The sequence below is a fragment of the Aethina tumida genome, chromosome 5 (genome assembly GCF_024364675.1).
Source record: "Aethina tumida isolate Nest 87 chromosome 5, icAetTumi1.1, whole genome shotgun sequence".
NCBI lineage: Eukaryota > Metazoa > Arthropoda > Insecta > Coleoptera > Nitidulidae > Aethina > Aethina tumida.
This window is the reverse complement of record NC_065439.1, coordinates 4,026,760-4,049,459: the sequence shown is the minus strand read 5'-3', so window position 1 is coordinate 4,049,459 and position 22,700 is coordinate 4,026,760. Positions and strand designations below refer to the sequence as shown.

At 32.0% G+C, this 22,700-nt stretch overlaps 2 long non-coding RNA genes across 2 annotated transcripts in view; both read right to left on the bottom strand.

Annotated features, from left to right (window-relative positions):
* LOC126265558 (uncharacterized) overlaps positions 1–21,459 on the bottom strand; it is a 30,878-nt gene extending 9,419 nt beyond the window's left edge. The window contains exons 1-2 of the long non-coding RNA XR_007548043.1: positions 20,549–21,459; positions 20,129–20,319 (exon numbers count right to left, since the gene is read on the bottom strand). This is a non-coding gene — a long non-coding RNA (uncharacterized LOC126265558). The remainder of the gene's footprint in view (positions 1–20,128; positions 20,320–20,548) is intronic.
* Positions 17,970–19,970, bottom strand: LOC126265559 (uncharacterized). Its single transcript, XR_007548044.1, has 2 exons — positions 18,771–19,970; positions 17,970–18,241 (listed from the first exon to the last, which is right to left on the bottom strand). It is a non-coding gene; the product is annotated as an uncharacterized LOC126265559 (long non-coding RNA).
* Positions 21,460–22,700: the final 1,241 nt, after the last annotated feature.

Sequence of the window (22,700 nt, the reverse complement as noted above, 5' to 3'; positions counted from 1 at the left end):
AGTTGCTTTGTAAACAGTATTATTTAAAGCTTATTTTAATATTCACATGTTGCACATAAATGTGCAGCCTGATTTTATAATTACCATATTATTCATTTTACTCTATTTCTTAAAATGAAAGTCATCTTTATTTTATATAATTTTATGAAGCATTTCGTAGTTATTTGATCGTCCAGTCCAGCTATAAAGCTTGTAACAAAATGGTGTGTAAACGTAAACATTTACAAACCCAAACATGTTATGATTAAAAGTTTATTTCCACCCTTACACAAACGTAAACGCTTTACACCCCCATTCTATCAATCGTGTTCATTCGTTTTAGTCTGTGTAACAAAACGTGAGTCATGAAGCTCATAATTCCTTTTATTATTATATCACATCATATCATATCAAATAATATTCAGCCATCCCGTGCACAAAGCCCAATAAAACACTGACTGACCACGTGTGAAATTTAATCCAATATTAAATGTTAAAAAGTACATCAAAGGGTGAAACAATACAGTTCAGCTTCATTGTAATACGTCTTAATGTTACTCATGTACACCCTCACCCAAAACCCTTCTCTGTAATGATCGCCATTGGGGAAGGCTGTACAGTGCAATTAATTAAAAGTACTGCACTGAAGAGGGATGCTTGAATGGGAATTTTTAATGCAATATTTAATAAAGGCTTCGAACTACAACATGTGTTGGGCTTCGATGATTCGACACATTTCACTGCAGACTAATAATATTTGTCACTATTGATCAATTTTACATTTTGAAACACATTTCAGTCCGATTTTTTATATTTTAATTATAGGAAAACACACAAATTTATAATTATTGGCGAATATAAGTAATTAAACATGAATCTTCTCTGTTTGACTCCAGTAAAGTAAAAATACGGTTTACAATCAGCAAAAATAAAATTATCTTCGGAGTGTTGATAAATAAAATCAAATAAAACGTTTCACAGACTTTAGTAAAAGTGTAATAATAGAAATAAACCTTTTTTGTATAAAACTGAGAGGGAATTACACCCTAAATACAATATGGTACGTATGTTCTCATTTTACAAAAGGATGTCTTGTTTAAAGCGTCAAAGGAGCTAAATAAAATGTAGTGTGTTCCCTCCGACAGAATATTAATATGAGGAATATGAAATTTGAATATTGCTCCGCTTAATTTGGGGCCCCTTTCGTCTATCGTTCGGTTAAAATGAGAACTAAAATAATATGTTTTCAAATATTGTTGGGGGCAACTTGGGAAGATGCACTTTAATAAAATGCAGTGCAATATTATGCACTGTGATGCTGTGTTGTACATTAATTAAAACTTCCATTTGAATGTCTGTAAAGGGGCAACGTCAACGAAAATTTACTTTAAATGTAAATATCATTAACATTTGGGGCAATTTTGAAAAATTAATATAGTCATTTTTATTTTTAATTCATTAATAATTGTGGAATATTTATCTTGTGTTTTATTTTTAGTTTTTTAATTAAGAGGAAATGAGTTTTTATCAATAATTACAAAAATAATTCGCAGATAAAAAGAATGAATGATGTGATGGACGAATATAATATAGAATTGAATGTCGTGCATCCATTTAATGTGATTATTGTAATATTGAGAAGTTTGATTGATATTTCCGTTATAATCGAAATAAAATTTGAAATTGCCTGTCACGGAATCCATCTATCTATCTATCTATCTATTTATCTATCAAATAATTTGCCTCATATCATAATATCTAGTCAAAATCGAATTAAATTAAAACGTATATTTTCCAGGTTGTAACCGGGATTAAAACAATCAAATTTCATTAAATCAGCCAACGTTAAAACAAAACAACAACAACAACAACAGTCAATTTAGTAAAATTCAGTAAAATTATGAGTAATTGTGAATTTGCCAATGGAAAGTAATAAGATCGGCTTTCTATTTTGCATTTTCAGCCCGCACAAGAAGTAATTACAGTGTTCCACACAAAAATAACCGACACCATAATTAGTTAGCATGTTGCTGCAGTACCATGCCATGCCTGAATTGATTACTTCTCTCTCCACTCTTTACCACACATTGCTTTTCGACAGATTTATTAATACATTTTCCATTTCTTACACGAACAACTCACCAATATTTTAATTATTAACAGTTCAGAGTAAATTAATTGACAATGTAACTTAATTAAGTATTAAATTTAAAAGTTTTTGCTTCACTTCTGTTTTATTTGGGTGTTACATTTTATTAAGCTTCCTTTTATGGAAATATTTATGAAATTAGTTTTCCAACATGAAAAGAAATGATAAAATTATTGTTTTAATCAAAATTAAATGTGCATTTTAAAGTAGAATGCAGTTTAAAATTAAATTTATCTCAGCAACGTTAAGTAAAGTACAAAAATTTATTAATTAATCCTGTAAAAGTATACAGTTTTAGTTTAATGAAATCAAATGATTTCCTTTGAGTAACCTGCACTTTAAAATAAACAATCTAGGTGGTAATAAAATGATAATTTGTTACTGAGCAGTTCAAAAGCGGCATAAATTTGAGTGTATTTGAACGGCGTCCCACATTCACGCAGGACCATCCAATATCTTAAGTTAATAAGAGGGAAATACATATGGATCATCGGCAAAGAAAATACGACTTCTCGTCCCCAAACTGGCATATTTATCGTTTGCATTTTCATTCTGGCCGAGGCCGTGCTGCATAATTCATAAACATCGACTTGAACCCGGTTAAGTGAAGTAACCCCCGAACGGGGCGGCACATCTACACAGCAAAAAGCAGCAAGAATTGAAACATAATTGCGAGAAATGCATACAAGGGTGTATGTGTCGATTAGAGCCTCGTCGCGTGGGCCACATATTCATAATGCGGTAATAAAATCATGGTGTGGAGTTCGTGAGCCCATAAATCAAAACAAGCACGTATTAGGGAGAGTAATGTGCGGCAAAATGTTCTATTAATTTAAATATGTATGACCCGGCTTTTTGCCCGATCGACGCGAATTCAACATTTCCCTATAATATCTATGGTAAACGCTTCTCAATTACTTTCCATTCATGGTCCTATAAAGTGAGTAACTGGTTACAGGTCAGAACAAATAAATTCGTTGGACCTTTTATATTTTATCTTCACTTTAATTAAGTTTTCCTTGATTAATGCATATCTATTCCAAGAATTTTCAGTATAACAACAACTGAAAGAATTTCTCTCATTTCTTTTTTATTCAACATTCGTTCATTATTTATTAATCACATGCTTTAATCGGCCTCAGACTACATAAAAGTATAATTTTATTGTTACTGTTAAGAAATATTATTATAAATTATTTTATTTTAGTTTTCTAGATTTAAATTTCAGTTGTATCATTACAGAAATAAATATTAAAAGAGGTAATTCAGTTTATATTTAATTTATATATTTTTACAAATTTGAGTTAATAAAAGTTTGACTGTTTTCCAACTATAAAAATATATATAAGACTCACTCTAATAAGTATGAAAACGAAGTAATTACGTCAAAAAGTTTAAAAAACTAAAGTCATTCTACTTCCAACAATGTTTCATCTTCTAGACTTAAATTTCAGTGATACATCATGGCAGAAACAAATCTTGAGACATTTGTTACAAATAACTTCAGTTTATGCTATATTCCTTTATATATTCTTATAAATTTCAACTGATACATGTTAGAATGGTTCCCTGTCATAAAAATATGTGTAAAATTTAAATTAATAATTACTAATTTAATAATTTTATTAAATTAATAGTAATGGGAAATATTTTTGTAACCAATTAGTATTTTAACAGAATTCCATGAAATTTGATTGAAGGAAGTTGATCATTATTAAGATTTATAATGTGAAAAATCTGTTAATTTTTAAATAGATTAAATGAGAGCAATTTGGTATAACATTTGCAACGTTAATTTGTTGATTGCCTCAAAATTAATAATAGACGTGTGATTCGAGTTAATTAGTCGCATGAAAATTTAAAATAGTAATTTCTATTAAAATGGATTGTTTAGGGGCTTAAATAAACAGCACCGACAGTCCGTATAAATTTCTATTTATCGACAGTTCACAATGGTCCATTTTCAATGAATAGATACAATACTATTGATCGTTTTCTTTTCAGCTGAATTTCTATCGACTGCTGACCTAAACGTTTACCGGATCCTCGTTCAACGCAGAGTAATAATAAAAACAGTCATGCATCAAATCTTTATGCCTGAGATAAAGACGAAAAAATTAACGTGTGTACTTCTATTTTCGTCTGGAGGTATTTTTAGGCATCATTTGTTCGAGCTCATTTAAAATGATGAATGCCATTATCGGCTTGCTTAATTTGGTAGTTTTTGTCAAAGAGCCCAAAATAATAATTTATCTCCTTAATGAGATTACAACTAGTGATGGACTAATGACGGATTCCTCAGCAGTGCCAACGAAGAATTTCATTCAATTTGCTGCAGACGCTGTAAGATTTGTTGTTCTAACTAAAATATATGGCAAGTGGTCCGCTTTTTGTGTTGCAAACGATGATTAATTGCAGTTCGGACTTTCAGTCGGTGCCACCAGTTCAAATATAACTAATTGGAAGGAGCAGCGAGAAATTATTTTGATATATCGTCCCTTAATCCGGACGTATTAATGAGTGGCGCGTGGGAAAATTAATTAATAAAATATAGTCGTGGCCCAGTTTTATTTCATTTTCGTCCGCTGCACAAGTATATAAATTGTTTAGGCACTGACAACCGTACATTCACTCCGGACCATCCATAATTGTTATAAATCAGCATTTTTTCATATTTTTTGCCGCACCTATTGTTGGCGACTCTTTGCGAACGGCCCTCGAAGTCCGCAGCGTATGTCGGATTATACGGAATTTATTTATGAAACAGAACGGGGCCTCTCCTCCCCATCCACCCCTTTTTTGTCCACGCGTTATACAATGTTAGATGTGCACTATGAGATACTAAAATCGGGATTACCTGTATTTACGGCCCTTTTTATGGGGCCAGTCGTAAAACATGCACAAGGAGCCTTTATTAAAGGCTGACAAAACAATAAGATGCCCGAATTATTAAACCGATCACCGTTATGACGACGTAAATCAATTGATTCGGCGTGTTTTTGCGTTTGGCACCTGTTGGACGGGGCATATGGCTTCGGGATTGACCAACTGTCAGATTTATCAAGTCTTTCTTCGATAAGGAACAGCTGAACCTAGACACGTGCCCCAACACCAAAATTTTACCTACACTTCTGCACCGTGGTAAAAAATTAACAATGGAAACTATTCTTGGAGTCTAAAAAATTAATAAAACATCCAAGAGGGTGCAACTCCATATACAAATATAGTATTTGGGTTTAAAGCTGTTTAAAATTGGTTTACAGATCATGTTGGATTAAAAAATATGGAATTAAACTATTACAAAGTTCTTAAATAACAGTAATACCCTCATTAAAGATATTTAAGCCTGTTCTAAATTGATGGTAAATACTAAACTGATTTATTAGACATTTTGTTGTATTAATTTTATTTTTTTTTTTTTTTGTCCTTCAGATCTATATATACTCTCAACAAACAATTTCTAAAATAATAAAATGGATGATTAACTAACTAATAATAAAAATATAAAGTAACCCAATTTGTTAGTCCGTTTTTGTGTTAACGAACAAAAGGACGAGTGATTTGAATTATGAATTAGGGATGCAACAAATTCGGGCAATAATCCCATCACCTCACCACCGCCGCCAAGTGTAATTAGTAAAAACGTTTGGTGTCGAAACGTGGCGGGTTAATTTAGATACGTACCAACGTGGGTGGGTGGAAGTTGTTGGATTCGTGTTGTTTGAAGTGCGGTGACAAAATAATTACACAATTTTTAATTATGATAATTGACTTTGAATGTCCCATCAAATAAACAAATGAGGATAAATTAACTTTGTGGATTTAAGAGTCGCATCCACGTCCGAGTTATTTATGTGTTTTACATTGTTAATCTTGTTTTTGCACAAAAGGAATTTACTTCACCACCACCTACATTAAATTAGTTCGTTCTTTGTTTTGTGTGGATTATTGTCGATTCGGATGCGCCTCAACTGAACGTGGATTTGCACTTGTCATGGGCCGGTAAAAATTTCAGCAACCTCGCTTACGTATGCACACCCATCTCCAGTTAATCCGAGAGAAGCGGAGAGGCAGGTGGGCAAGCGAGCCGGTTTTTGAGCCTCCACGTCCCAAAGCGGTCCTCAAGAACGGGCCGGGAACACGTGGCTCACAACCATTTTAATTTGGGTTAAATCTAAGTGGATGACAGCCATATGCAAAGATTACGCAGCGTTTTTTCCTCTCATCCTCATCGGAAATTAAGCATCAAAGGCACTTCGGATCTTCCATTTGCTTAAATTGGCTTAATGAGCTTAAAGATAAAATGAACGGTTCCTCGAAAATATGAGGAAACGAAATAAATAAATCTCCTTCGTTCCTTCGGTATTATCCCGCCATCTTTTCATTTCACATTCATTAAATTTCAACGAGCTTATAACTTACGTTCAATGTACAGAATAGAACAGTTTGATGGAGGACCGACCCTCCTATTTATATTACAAATATTATTTATTTAAACCGGATTGTTCTCTATTTACTAACAAGATAATTGAAGGAAATGTGAAAAGCATGTTCTGGTTTGTTTCTGTCTCATTATTAACATAAAACGAGGAGATGAATTTTATAATTCATCAAGTGTTCCCTGTCACCGTCTTTATCCACTCACTATTCGCTTATTATTATTGACATGCTATCAATACATATCTATTTTATATTTTATTTACAACTTGAGCAGTCTTTTCAAATAATATTTTATCTTCCATGAAAGAAAAGCAGTCGGAACAAAATAAAACAATACTTTTATACAATTTAATCAGACAATTTTACCAGATAAAATAAAATTTACGATAAATATTATTGAAAAGTTCCTTTTATTATTCAAGTTGGTTAATTTGAATATTTCATCATCTTTATTAGTCATTAAGCTGTATATTCAGATTATGTAAAAAGTTTACTTCAATACACGTAAGTAAAAGCTATTGTTTCATAATCATTAAACTTTTGTAACCCTGGAAAAAATATTATATAATATATTTAGGGAAACATTTTAGTCTAAATTGATTATATTTGTAAAACAAAGGGTTCTAGTTAACTATGTAATAAACAATTGCTTTGTGTGTTCAATTTTCAACAAGTTTTGCCGTAGTTGAAGTACGGCTTTAAAGTTTAATAATTAAATAAATTATTCACGTTTGATTAGGCCACACATTCTGTCATCCCTCATTAGATTATAGTTAATAAACAATAGTGATCCGGAGTATAAAGCCTTGGTAAACGTATTACGAACAATTCCAACTCGAAACTGGTGAACTGCTGAACTGGTGAACCGTACTGTGGCGGAACGCGAATTGTGATGTATTTCAATATTCCCATTTAAAGATAATTACGGTTCCAATAAAGTGCACGGCGCAAACGAAAATTGACGTCTGACAAAACACGAACGGGGTCGACACTGTAATTTATATTTCGCAGTTCGACTGCGGCCTACTAGGTTACATATTTTACCATAATTTAACACACCCCCGTACGGAATCCGTCTGAATACGGGACTAATGTGCTTAATATGCATTTTCACATTCGCCGGATTTCAGCGGGATATCGGCGTATCGGATGCTAATACGTATTTGCTTGAGCATTTATATAAGCGTTATTAGTCTGTAGTGCAGTAAATAACCGGAATTGCACTCGATGTGGACCCATAATCTATGCTAATCTCTTCTGATCTGGACAGATTATCAAATTTACACGTGGCGTCTAATTGCTCACCCTCACTTCAACAGCCCACTTTTATTTTCCTCCCTCACTTAGTAAAAATTGTTTTGTAACTTTATTCAAATAACTTTTATGTCCACTGAAAAACTACCAGTTATTAATTACGTCCTTAGACGGAGCTTCATTTTTCAGCCATATTTAAATTGTATACCTAACTGAACTTTCCTCGTAACTAAACTACAGAACACGACTGAAAGTTATACCAACATGCCCACAGTATCTAGTTAGCTAACCTTTACAGACAAAAAGAAAAACAAAACAGGAGAATTTAATTTTTAATATATAAGAATAATATTGATTTTCAGCTGTAAACTGTGCCAAATTAGTCTTAATTTTCGACGTGTGTACTTAAAAATTAATGTTTTATTAGAATATAAGGCAAAACTAAAATTTTACTGTCGTCTATTTTATATTAAAAACAGTTTAGGCAGTTAAATATTATTTTACAAGATGAAAACAACGTTTAATTAAGACACAGCAGAAGTTTTTGTTCAAAAATTTGATTAATTTTATGTTTAGACAACAATAAATCCTATAAAATATGATGTATTTATTGCATACCCTGTATAACTATTTCCAATTACATTTATAATAAAAAATAGATTGAATTTGGCAGCGTGTATATTCAAGGGCAGTTAAGTAAATAGCGGTCCTTTCGTCAAAGGGCTCCATTCTATCCCGTAATCGATCAAACAACTAGTAATTTTATAGGGTGCAAAATTGAGTTGTCCTCCCCTATTATTGTAACGTTATCATGAAGCTTTGGCAGACTGGCATAATAATTCATTTTTCTGTGCCTTTCAAAGACGTTTGCTTTGTTCTTAACGTCCGATACAAATTCGATATTAAGTTTCGCAGAAAAATACAGAGGACCCCATCGTCCGTTATTTCCCTCCAATAACTGCTAAACAAGCAAAACAAAATATTCCGTAAAAAGATGCAAAATGCAGTTATCACGTCTTAATTAGCGGAGCTCATTAAATTTATTTCAATGGACGAAACGTGAAACTGATTTTCCAAGCACTAAATTAATTTCATGTATTTCATATTTCCACGAGTAAATGTAATAAAATAATCCCCCCATTCACATGTTCAATGAAACCCATATAAGAACATTTATTCAGTTCTGTGTCTGTCAGTTTTTTCAATGAAAGCGGCGGAATTAACTGTTAAATTAAAAACGTCAATGATATTTTTACAAATTACAAATGAAAACAATTTATCTCTGATCTGTGAACATTGTGCTGTACAATTATTTTATGCTTAATATCGAAACTAGTGCAATTGTCACACACACAAACATCTTTTGAAAAGTAATCTCGTCCGTTGTTATTTGCCAAATCCCCGTCCGGAGTTTCCTCAGCAGGAAAAAAGGACAATAATAGTTGGTTGTCACTGATTGATTGTCATATATCTGATAGAATCCTGCGGGTCAAACAGTTTGGCACGCAGCAAGTAGCAGAGTAACCATCCCAGTCATCATTCATCCCAAATAATTTGATAACGCTCCGCTCTTTGAAGATATAATAACATATCTGGCGTTGCCTCCGGCCATAACGGCGAACTAATCGGTCCCTTTGCAAAAACGAGGTTCGGAGCCTTCAAATCTAAACAAGCGCCACTCCAACATTCAAAGCCAGATAATGACCAATTTATCAACTCGTACAAGGAACTGTCACAGCTGGTCATAAGCTGTGACTAGTTGTTTTAATTCCACACTCGACTAATGATGAAATTAATTCGGAACTTGGTTAAAGTCTTCAATAGTGCCACAAAGAAAAATCCACAATGGAAACTCATACCCACCGCTGTATTAACATATCTAACTCGGAGCGATATAATTAAACATGGTTTCTTGTTCTTTAAATGTTTGTTGCTCCAGCTTCACCGTCTTTAATTAAATTCTCTGCAGCAGTGAACAAACAGGAAACTACTTCATACGAAACTGTGCCTGATTTATTTCATTTCGTTCCTCCACCCTTAACGTGTGTTAACCAAATAATCAATGATTCAAAAAACGAAATAAAATGCTGTATGTGTATGGAAAAGTGGGTTGCGGAGTATCGAACAGAGTTATTTGGCAGAAATACACACTGACATGGAGGCATTCAGGTCAGATGACTGCACGTTAATACCCGGAGTGTACAAAGCGCATTTTCAGGCTAAATATTTTAAAATGGATCCCTGAATAATGCATCCGACTAAATATAAATTGTTATAGTGGAGCCAATTGACAATTTTCAAACGGGGAATTGTTTAAATTTCATGCTGGAAACTTTCCTGAATATTTTCCATTGTTTCAGCAACTTGTTTATTATTAAGATGTCCTGAAAGTTTCACTTAAAATTGGAATTTTCTAAAGCATATAATTTATTTTTAATAAAGCACAGTCAAATGTTTTATTTTGTCTAAAGGACCAGAAACATCAACATAAAATGTAAATTAATCGATTCTATTCCAATTTTTTAGTCCCATATACAGTGGTGACCAAAAAACAAAATTTAAAATTAAACGTTTTCCCAATATTTCATAAAAGGATTTGTTTCAATTTTCAATGATGATCTAATAATTCTATTAAATACTTATGATAAATGTTTTAAGACACCAACAACATCTTTCACAAATTGTCAGTGAACAGTTTATGTTTCATGGAACGACACCTATTTATTAATAATGCCAAAATTAGCAGCAGGAGCAACAAAAAGCCCGTCCTGCAATCACCATTAAGTTGAACCCCGACACCATTGGAGGCTGTGGGGCAGCACACGCGGCCCGGTCCGTTCCTAAGCGCCGAAATGATCCTCCGCCGATTATCCCGCGGCCAATTATTCCGTTTTTATCGCCTGCATGCCGTAAATTACGGCCTGGCACGGCTCAATTTATTTAATGCATAGGTGTTGTCTAGGCGTAGGCCCTGAGGTACGAAACCTCAGTTGCATGCGAGGCTGTGGATGTGCCTGATTTGAATACGGCCGCAATCTCGGTCTGATTTGCGGTCAGCTCAGAATTATCTTCATTTTTTTTTTTTTGTTTTATTTTTACTTGGTAATCACTGCACAAACGACAGATTTTGGGGCTTTCAGCCCAGTAATCAATAAAACTCATTAAAAAGACATTATATCAGTATAAAATGTATTAATAACAGGATTACAAAATATCTTTTTTATTACTTATGTATTTTGTTGTTGAAAAAAAAACAATTACTTTTGTTTCAGCAGTGTATATAGTCAGAAATGTTCCAAATTTCAAAATTTTTTACACAATTTAAATGTATTTTTATTATTAATATCAGAATAAATGAATTATTATGTCAGATTATAAATTTAATTTTTTAATAATTTTAATTTTTTGTAAATAATTTTAATAAAATAGCATTAAGCTCAAAAATTTTAAAACAAATATAGTATTGTTAATATTTTGTTGGATACCTTTGTTGGTTATAGCCATAATTCACCTGAATTTGATATTTTTTAATAAATGTTTGTGATTTTTTTATTATAGATTTTTATATTATTTGTTTATTTATTTAGAATTTTTTATCCTTTAATAACCGAATTTAACATAAAATAGAATACATAAATTCAAAAATAAAACAAGTATAAAGCTAAAATATGTTTTGCTTTTAATTAAAAAAGTTGTATTGTATTTTTAATTAAATAGGATATTATAATTAATATTTGTGTCACATTATAAATTTTATTTTTAATAGGTTAACAAATATTTTATTTATGGTTTTATACAATAATTCATTTTTACCTAAACCAAAATAATTTCTATTTAAATGTATATATTTATTTAATTATTAAAACGTAATTGTTAAATGATGTTTAGTGCTTCTATCGAGATATTATATTGTACCATAATTTTTCAATTGGACTACTTTAACCTGTACTGACCAATTTTTAACATAAACTGATATTTAATATGTAAATATTGTTAAAAAATATGGCTATGAATTCTTCTATACATATCACCTTTTCCTCAATAAAATTAATATTTGTAATATTTTGTTGTAATATATATATTTATTTATTTAATCTTTTATGTCAGTATTAATCAATTGGATAAAATAATCAATATTTTTTATATTAAAACATAATATAAAATAATTATATTTTAATTAGTAATAAATACAATAGTTTGCTTAAAATTTATAAACTTAAATTATAATTACGGCACATAAGTTAAGTATAAATTTAATTATTGATCAGAATTTGGTCCATTGACAGTTCGAATGTCGCCATAAAAGGTATTGATTGAACCAGTCGGACGTGCTGTTTCAATTTTGTTGGTTAAAACGCAATTAACTAATCAATTTACACATGAATGTCATGTTAGGACGAATGCCACTTTTTCCACAAAGATATTAACCCCAAATCAAATCCGATACGCCGATTTAAATATTTATTTCGACCCCTGCATAATTAATTATCAATTTGCGGTCGAACGATTCGACGGTTTAGGCCCGAAATTATGTACTAAAGTACTTTAGTGAAGGTTTAAAGCAAAACAAAAATCCAATGATCTATAAAACGTATTTTCACAGTCTGTTTGAGCCCAATTTAAATCCTCTCCAACCGGAATAATAAAATCCCCTGACAATGAATTTGTGTAAAAAATTTCAACATTATCTGTTATTTAATAGCCATTGATTTTAGTTGGGCAAATCTTGAATAATTCATGTGCAACTTGTTGTCTTTGTTAAAAATTCAAGTAAAATGAGTAAGTCTAACAACCGGAATCCGGATCTGGGGCATAATTTATGTATAGTGTAAGTGTCAAAGTGGCATGATCGATTAAAATTAATATCTGCACCAACCACAACTAATTTATGGGCGATATATTGCACGAACCCAATTTAATTTAGGCAACTCAACTCCAGGTGACACGTCAGACTCCACAGCTTTCGTTGTTGTTGCATTCTTATCGATTGTCGGGCCCAAACCGCCCAATTAAGACGGCTAATAACCAATTTGGGATGTACAAAACACAAACGCATACTCTTTAACTCAGTTACTCAATTGAGGGAGCGTGGACCGACTGATTGGTCACAAAGCGTCGAAGTATTTTTTGTTTCGGACGAAATCTATCGATTATGGTGATGGCCTCATTAAACGGAAGCTGTAGCCAACCCCGTTGGGTAAGACAAATTATTTCCGCCAGTAGATTTACTAGCAAAATTTTAAAGGCGTTAATGACTCCCCAACGATCTATTTTAGTACGAGACTAAAGGGCATTTGCTCGAAGGCCGAATTCGGGAACGTGTCGCAATTAGGGGACGCCTCCTTTGCGTGGATTACGTGACGGGGCCTTTCTTTGGGATTGTTCTAAATTTAAAATTTGCGACTTGAACGTTGTCTAAACTGCGATATGAATAATTCGACCATTGAATCGAGTTAGTTCGGTATTTAACAGGTCGTTAAGCTGCTCTTACAAACACGCATTCATCTGGAACATTGAAATTTCGGATGATCCAGATTCGGTCGTAATTAATTCCTTCCCGTTCCCGGCCGTTCGAAAAAGATGCTGAATAAGGTTCATTAATATGCCATTCAAACTAATTTTTACGTTGGAAAGAAGTGGACGTTGGTCAGTGAAAGCATGAATAACTGATGATGGCCGACCCAAAAGGTGAAGAAGATTGACAAAAAGGTCCAATTTAAAATGGGCCGTCCATTTAAAAACGCCTAACCTAACCTGAATAGTTAACGCGTCCCGATAGTGTTTCCTGATTCGTTAAATATGCATCCAATTAACGGCGGAATAACCTTTATCAATTGATCCGCGGCGTCGCTAAAATAATCATCGGGTGACAGTCGGATTGAGGGAAGGCAAAGCCGTTTTTAATGAGTTCAATCAGCGTTTGAATTCGGTGCAGAAGTGCAGATTGCGGCCGCAATGTTTGCTTGCGAGGTCGTTGCCTCTTTGCCTTCTTGCCTTACCTTAACCGATGCGAACTTGGAACAAAAACCAACACACGATGTACGCCTTCTTGTAATGCGTTCTGACCTTTCGTTACTCCGTACGACCAACTTGTTTATTGGCCTCTGAAATGCATTCATAAACTGAAGTTTTCTGAGACAATTTAACAAGTTTAAAGTAGTAAAAGTTGAAAAAGTCAATCAATATTCAATATTTATTCAAAGATACATCGTCGAAAAAGTTGCGTCGCCCCATTATCGTATAATGAATTTGTCGGACCTTTTAAATTGCTCCCAAAACTCTCGACTCCAACGAGGATCCCGTCCTGTCTCGCCCCATCGTGACGATATTAAATTTACAATGGTAGTTAGCCAAACATTTCCCTTCTACGTTTGCAAACGAGTTTCTTATCGAACTAATAGAATTGAGCACTTAATCATTTCGCCGTCGCAGTAGTTACTCAATTCCACATTGACCCGGGCACCGTCTTCTTTTTATCCGTTCGCCCCGAAAAGACCGAATTACGATAAATCTAAATCCGGTAATTCATTACGTTCCGTCTGCAGACTGAATAATCATCCGGATCGTACGGTACCGCCGTTTTGATGCCGCCCGATAATCCGACGTTTAACATTTGTAAGGGTAGCAATCTCCAAACAGTATTAATATCCTACACGATCTTTATTGACTCACCATTTTTATTTTCGTGTCGACTCTGTGCAAATGGATTTATTGCTTCGGCTTAATCAAACGAATCTTTCAGTTTTTACATTCAAAATTAGTTTAAATGACTCTTCATTTACTTGAATCAATTTTTATTCTTATAATAAACTGTAGAAATTATTTGTTTTTTGCCACTGTTTCCTAAATTAAGACAAATTTAAGTGTATAAATATATACTTTGTCCTGTAACTAATTTATTTGTTAAGCTTTTGCCTTATCAATAAAAAACAATATCTAGAAATAGAAACAGTACTTGGATATTGGCTGCTGAGTCTGTTTTAACCAATGGTTTATAAACAACGGCAATTAATCAGAAATATTGAAAATTGTGAACAGAGGATAAAGCCACATTATTAATAGTGAGCTGCGTAATAATATCACCTAAATTTTAACAACATATCAACGGTGGGTTTCAAATTACAATTATCGTTTCCCTAATAGGTTTTTGATTGATGTCCAAACAAAAAACTATTTTATATTGATAATTATGTGTTCATTTATGAAGATGAATGATAAAACATTATTATTAGTATTATTCGAAAATAAGCGTAGGATAATTCCACATATTAGATAAGTATAATGTGTTTTTTAGAGGAGCTTAATTACAGATAACAAAAAATAATATGTGTAATAAAAACATACATTTTTTATAAAATTTTAGCGAAAAATTCCCAATTATTCAGTGACGAATAAAAATGTGGAATTTTTTCAATATTATTTGTTTTATTTGGACAAATTTCTACTTCTATTATTGTTGTACACGAAATAAATTACTTTTTTTACAAATTTGATTTTTATTTATCAAAATGTATAAATAAAAATCACATAAATATTTTTTTATTTTATTCCTTTATGTATAATAATTTTTCACGGAGAAACAAAAGTATAGTAATATTATATTCCACTAATTTTTTTTGTTACATATCACATTAAAATTTAAAGATATCACAATTAATATTTAAAATTAAATAACGTGTATTTCAAAGATATACTGTAAAATAAATATATCAAACTTTTCTAAGGTAAATTACTAAATCAACAATAAAAATTATTTTTTCTAGTAAGAGAATATTGTTAAAACTTATTAGGAATAACCTAAAAATTAAAATTCTATTTTTTTATACCACTTCTACAAGTTTGTAGTTGAGCACTTTGTGATAGAGGTTCGCGTCACCGACATGTTAATGAATGGCGCATGCGCAGTGTGCTGTGGGTGTTCGCGTCACTGACATGTTTCTAGCAATAATTTGAATAATAAAAAACCATATAAACAAGCACAAAATTATTGCTCGGAATTGCTTTAGCATGAAAGAAATTCTGGACAGATAAAAATAGAAACAAGACGAGATTTACAGCGTGAGTTCAGTTTTTGTATAATGGGCTGCCATCGGCGGTCTGTTGTTCGTTAGAGCGTCCATATCCAGTCGGGCACTTCGTAATTATGATCATAATCCAAATATAGGTTTAGAAAAAGGCAGCACTTCTTTACTTATTAGGCAATTTGTAGAACTGGTTTAACATCTGTCCCGAGCGTGCACCTCAGACAACAGCCTCTGAAACAACGGCGGACTGAAGGAATATCAAATTAGAAAGTCGGGAACACAGGAACACGTGTACGAGACAATCCGACAACGTCCTCCGGATCGGCCAAAATAAATTGCGTGCAAATTAATCAGGTGCACTTAAACCACTAATCCGGAGCATTAGAACAGATAAATGTGTAATTATAATGATTTACTGATGATCACTTTAATAACTGGACTGGTTTCACTCCGACGATTTGTATCGGCGCACTTTTCATCTCATTCAATTAACATTCCTCAGTGCTGCAACAACCGAAAGTGATTATTTTAATTAAACCATCGCTAATTTAGAGGACCGGTTTGCGGCCGGAGACCGAAGCAATGCACCTGCCGTCCAAAAATGAGGGAAATCAATAAAAAGTTAGAAGAGGTGGCGCATAACTGTTGTTCATATTTTATTCGGGAGGAAAAAAGTTCCAATTAATTTTTCTTGATAAAATCAATCTGAATGGGCCGCGTTGTTTCGCAACTTAAAATGCACCGAACACGGAACTTTTTTAATTACGGCCCGTTTTATTTTTCTGCCGCCGTCCTAAATTGTTTATTAATTGGCAATTGCGGCAGTCCGATACGAATCTTTCGCATTTTGTAATTGAATTAGTCGAATGGCGTTGTGGAAAACGGAGAGCGTGTGTTTAAAAATATATTAGCGCCTTATAAAAAGATATCGTAAAAGTGTCGGTTCCGATTTCGTCCTGCTGAATAACATTCGCGTGATTTCCATTCGCAACGGCACTAATTGTGTTACTCATTCAAAAACATTTTTCTGTTTATTCGTAAAACATTACGATAAATAAAATTAATTTATCAATTTATTGTCTCTAATGGCTTAATGAAGTATATAATTTATAACAATTTTAATGTTGTTTGTTTGATGCATACAAAATTTAAATAAATAAATCTATTATCGATTTGTAATTATGAAATTCGTTGTTTTATCTAATTAAATTCGTTTGATATCATTATCATTACAATCATTTTAACTGTCCTTCATATATTTTTACTATTTCATTACTGACTTTACAAAAACTATTATTTTTTTAATTATAATTTATTTTAATATTATAGAATTACTAATAAATTTTTCATTCGTGTTTGTAATGACTAAAAAGTGAAATATAAAATGTGTATTTATTTTCACTATTATTACTTGCTGTTATTTGTTATTTTTCTAAACTTTATTATTGAATTTTTACACTACTAATAATTACACCATTATTTTCTACAATTATTTATATGTATCTAATATTTTTACCATTATTATCCTATTTATTTTAATATTAAAAGTTTACTAGTTAGTTATGTTTAAATTTATGATATTATCACATTCATTTTATTCATTATTATAAAATATTTATATATTTTTTTATTAATGTTTATATAGTGGTGAAATAGCACAAAATAAAAGAATTTAATTTGTCCACTCAATATTAAAATATATTTCATTATTTTATACACTCAATTCTTTTTTTACACGATTTTTTTTTTACTTTTTTGTGTTATGTTTTAAAAACAACGTAAATATTACCCATAACAGTAAAAACATTAGACATTATCTAATCTAATTCAAATAGTACAGCTATTTTAAAACATTTTAATAAGTTGCTATAATTATGGCCACTACTGTATATCAAAATATCAAAATATTAAAATATCTATCAGTTGGCAACCGTGAATCAACAGAGTACGGACACGCATGCGCGTACTTTAATTTTTGTCATTTAATTTAGATTATACTATTAAATATATATTATACTGTTTGTGTTTAAAACTACTAAATTCCATTTTAAATATATTATTAAATTATATATGATAGATTAGCGACTGTTAATCTGTCTTTTTAGTTTGATTAAAACACTAAATTCACAATAATACGCTTTATTACAACAAACGTAGTTTAACCCTCGACATCTAAAGCTTGACTGCTCGGTTCTTTCTTAAGAACTGCCCCGATTATTAAATGTAAACAAATACTTCAGATTTGCTTATGAAACAAAACTAGTCTAAATAGATGTGAGCACGTCGCATCGGTCCATCGGTGAAGGTGATGACGTAAGCTAACACGGCCTTCCTGACATGTGGGGCGTCCTCGCACCTTCCACAGTTTTGCAAAGATTCACCTGACACCGGTAATCTGTAAACATTATAACAGCAGTACAAGCTCAAAATATATTCGAAGAACTAAGTCTAAACCTTATTTCATTTAACAAAATAGACTGTTATGTGGCACAGTTAACAACCACTAGAAGCTCAGAGGCGGCTCAACCATCAACAGGTCTGTTACACCCATGACTCTCAAGTGCTATCAAAAGATACCATATTCTAGCCAGGAGCTCAGAGGCGGTTCAACCACTACCAGGTCTATTACCCGCTTGTCTCACAGACACAGAACACAACAATCTAAGCCTGCAGAGCAGGGACCTTAAAAATAGCCTGCCGAGCAGGGACCTTTAAACATAGCCTGCAAAGTAGGGACCTTAAACATAGCCTGCGACGCAGGGACCTTAAAAATAGCCTGCCGAGCAGGGACCTTAATCATAGCCTACTAAGCAGGGACCTTCACATATAGCCTGATACACAGGGACCTTAAACAGCCTACTAAGCAGGGACCTTTACACACATTCACACATCAATCTTATTAAATAAATCTATATCCATCATACCTTATAGAATTTCTGTATCTGGCCAGGTTCGTAACTGTTCATGCGCTGCTATTGTAGTTCTACCTCGGCTGCCAATCCTTCGGAGTGCGTACCTCTCATTAGGTTAACAATGCGTTATCTCAAAGGGTCCGTGATACTTTTGTTTCAACTTTCTTCTATTCGACAGCTAACAGCGACATCTAATCCTAACGAACTTGCTTCTGTATGTAGTTCGGTTGACAATTCCAGATCAAAAATGTTGAAAATCGGATAAGAAGTCAATCGTACATTTTCACATTTACATGTCCATTCAAAAGATTTTCCCTCACGTAACAGTGCAGATATCGGTGCTGTTAAAGTTGCAAAGTTTTTCACAAGATGTCTAAAATATACAGCCAGTCCTTTTTCGATCACACCTAAATATTTCACAGATGTTTAGAAAAAGTTACATTTTTGTATATTTAAGGGCGTCAATGTCCTTTCTTAAATTCTTAAGACATTCTTGAATGGGTCGAGCAGGGCACAACACATCATCAACATAAACAAACGTAATATCGTCTTTAAGTGGTCCAAGGGCTTTAACGATGGCGCTCTGATAATCTGATGGAGAGTTTATGAGATCAAACGGCATTCGGTTGTTCTTTTATTTATTTCGTAACCCACTCGTCCATTCCTGACAAATTCAAGTCATATTCCTCAAATGCAATTTCTAAATCTTACAAGTCGAAACTGCGCTGCAGCCACACTTAAACCTTCTGCGCAGTCATCTTCAATGTTGCTTGAGTAGTTTGGGCGTTGGCCATTGTCGATAAAATTTCCATGTTTTGTTTTTGGAATCTGTTGTTACTTTCTTGCTGCTAGTCTCTCTCCGATGCACTTTCGGTAATGTTCACAACGTTCGGACTCACTGCGCGTTTGTGTTTTTCACTATTGTCTGTTCGTTCACAAAGAAACACAAAAAAAAAAAAAAAAAAAATATTTTTTTTAGGTCCTTTCTTCCGGAAATAATTCACGAGAAGATATCCTTTATCCCACTTCTGATGATAGATTAGCGACTGTTAATCTGTCTTTTTAGTTTGATTAAAACACTAAATTCACAATAATACGCTTTATTACAACAAACGTAGTTTAACCCTCGACATCTAAAGCTTGACTGCTCGGTTCTTTCTTAAGAACTGCCCCGATTATTAAATGTAAACAAATACTTCAGATTTGCTTATGAAACAAAACTAGTCTAAATAGATGTGAGCACGTCGCATCGGTCCATCGGTGAAGGTGATGACGTAAGCTAACATATATAATTGTTAACTTTTATGTTTCGCAATAAAGTGAATGAATAAAACACACTCAATACATCTTAAATTTTTATAAAATCTTACCTTAAAATCAGCCAGATCAGTTGAAGACACAGGACACAGTTAATACAAAGTCAACACAATAAAAATTTCGTAAAATTTGCCGACGAATCGAGTAAAAACCGCGGACGCGTCCCTCTCTTCTCAGAATCCCTTAAAAGTGCACTCGGTAACTGTCGATCGATAAAACTGCAGGAAACCGGTTTTTTTGATTTCTAGAACAATATATGCACGTGTCATTATACAAATACGGTAAGTACAATTAATTTGAACTATGTTAGGTACTAAAAATATTATTATTAAATTAACCACTTAGTCAATTAACTGCATAAATATGTGATATTAAATTAGCAATTTAAACGACAAACAAGAGTAAATACTAATATTACGAATGTGTCTCACAAAGTAATAATTAAATTAATAAACCATCTTAATGGTACATACCTGAGCAAAACGCAGCTCATTACTGTGATGTCCGCAGACGCCTTAACACGGTGCACATAATCTAACAATCGAATTTCTTCCAATTTTTCACGAAAACCTTCAATAAAAACCGCACGTATCACTCGAAGGGGCCCCAAAACACTTCGTGGACCATTTACAATGTTAAATCAATTAAAATATACCGTAAAAACCGGCGAAAAACTGAAATAAACGGAGACGCGTCGCTCCCCCCACTCTTTACCGTCAAATCGCGCGCGTTAATTCGCATGTTCACCACCGTCGTCAAGCAGAAACGTGGGGATTCCCGGAAACTATAAGTCAATGACCCACTTTTTTATTTAGTTGCATTTTAATAGGGACGCGTTGTAGTTACGCCGATTAGGTTATGTTTGGTACAAGTGAAAACAAGGATTTTGGTAAAGTTGCAGAATCGGTCACTCTAGGGAATATTTGTAGCGCATGCGTCAACTGGATTTGAAATCGTCTGTTTCGGAGATTTTAGACAGCATAGTTGCCAGATTTCATTTTTAACGAAATATGTAGAGAAATGATTTTTAGAAAAATATATATGTAATTTATTATGTTTTTCATGTATGACTTATATTATTTATGTGGTTGAATTCGAAAAGAGATAAAATTCAAATCACTTTATTAATTAGTATATTCATTTTTTATTTACTCTATATTTCTTTGGTAGTTTAACTATCTAATTAAAAGTTCTTTATTAAATAATTAGGTAAATTTTCAAAGGTAAATTAGGTAAATTTACAACATTAATATAAAATTAACAAAAAAGATATATTTATATATTTTATAATAAAAAACAAAATCAATTAAAACAAAAAAATCTATTCCACTGGATATACTCCCTAATACAATTTAAAATGCTCATAAACATATTATGATTTTTAAATTTAATTCTCCATATGAATTCGTGAAGGTACGACGGAAACAGATCTTCCGAGGAACAGTCATGGTCTATGTAACTCGAAAAAAATTGTTCAATGCAAATATAGTATAAATTGATTAATAAATTGGAATAAATTAAAAAATAATAAAAATTAAAAACATTTTTAATTAAATACAATACAATTATCTATATAGTAAAATATATTAATTAATTAACGACCCGTATCAATAAATTAAGATTGTACAAAAAAAATAATAAATGCAGCACACAAATAATCTATAAAGTAAGATAACTTAAAATATGACTGCTAACAAATTAAAAATAATCTTACTAAAGGAATAAAAGTAAAATATTTTAAAAATGAGAAAGATCTATAAAGTAAAATATATTAAATGAGCATACAAATAAATTAAGAAAGTAATTAGCAGAAGAATAGGAATAATATATTGTTTTTAAAAACGCCATGAGAATATAATCTGTAAAGTATAATATTTTAATAATGAGCAATAATCATCAAATTAGAAGAAATAATATACTTACCAAAAAAATAAAAAGTATAATACATACACAACAACACAACAATAATTCAACCATAAAAAATGATTTGGATATTTTGACCGTTGCAAACCGACAACACTGCACTTCAAAATGTTCAAGAGGCGCGAAATCAGCGCCTCACGACGCATGCGCTAGATAATGTTCCTTAGAGTGACCGATTCTGCAACTTTACCAGGATTTTTACTAAAAGGTAAGATTGACTAGCTAAATACAAACATTAATTAGTTATGACAACAACAATAGAAATATTAAATATTTATTTTGTAGTAAAAATATTCAATTAATTTTAAATACACGTTTGTTGTACATTCCAAAATCTAATATATTTTATTGATGACAAGAGGTCTTATTAGAGTTCAAATTTGTGAATTATGAACTTATCACTACAAAAAACTATTCAGTATCATGTTGTTTAAGTATATATTCATTGTTACTTGTAATTATTTTTCATTTTTATCTTCTTACACTGTTTTTAATTTATGTTTATTATAGTGTTTGTTAAATATTTCACTAAACAAACACTGTTCATTTAATTTAACTAGTCTGTTTGTTATTTTTATAATTATCGATTATTTTAATGAAGCAATATAGTTGTATACACATATTTTACATAATAATAAAAAAAATATTACAATTTCTATAATTCTAGTACATTTATTTTTCATAATTATTGATTTTTAATTT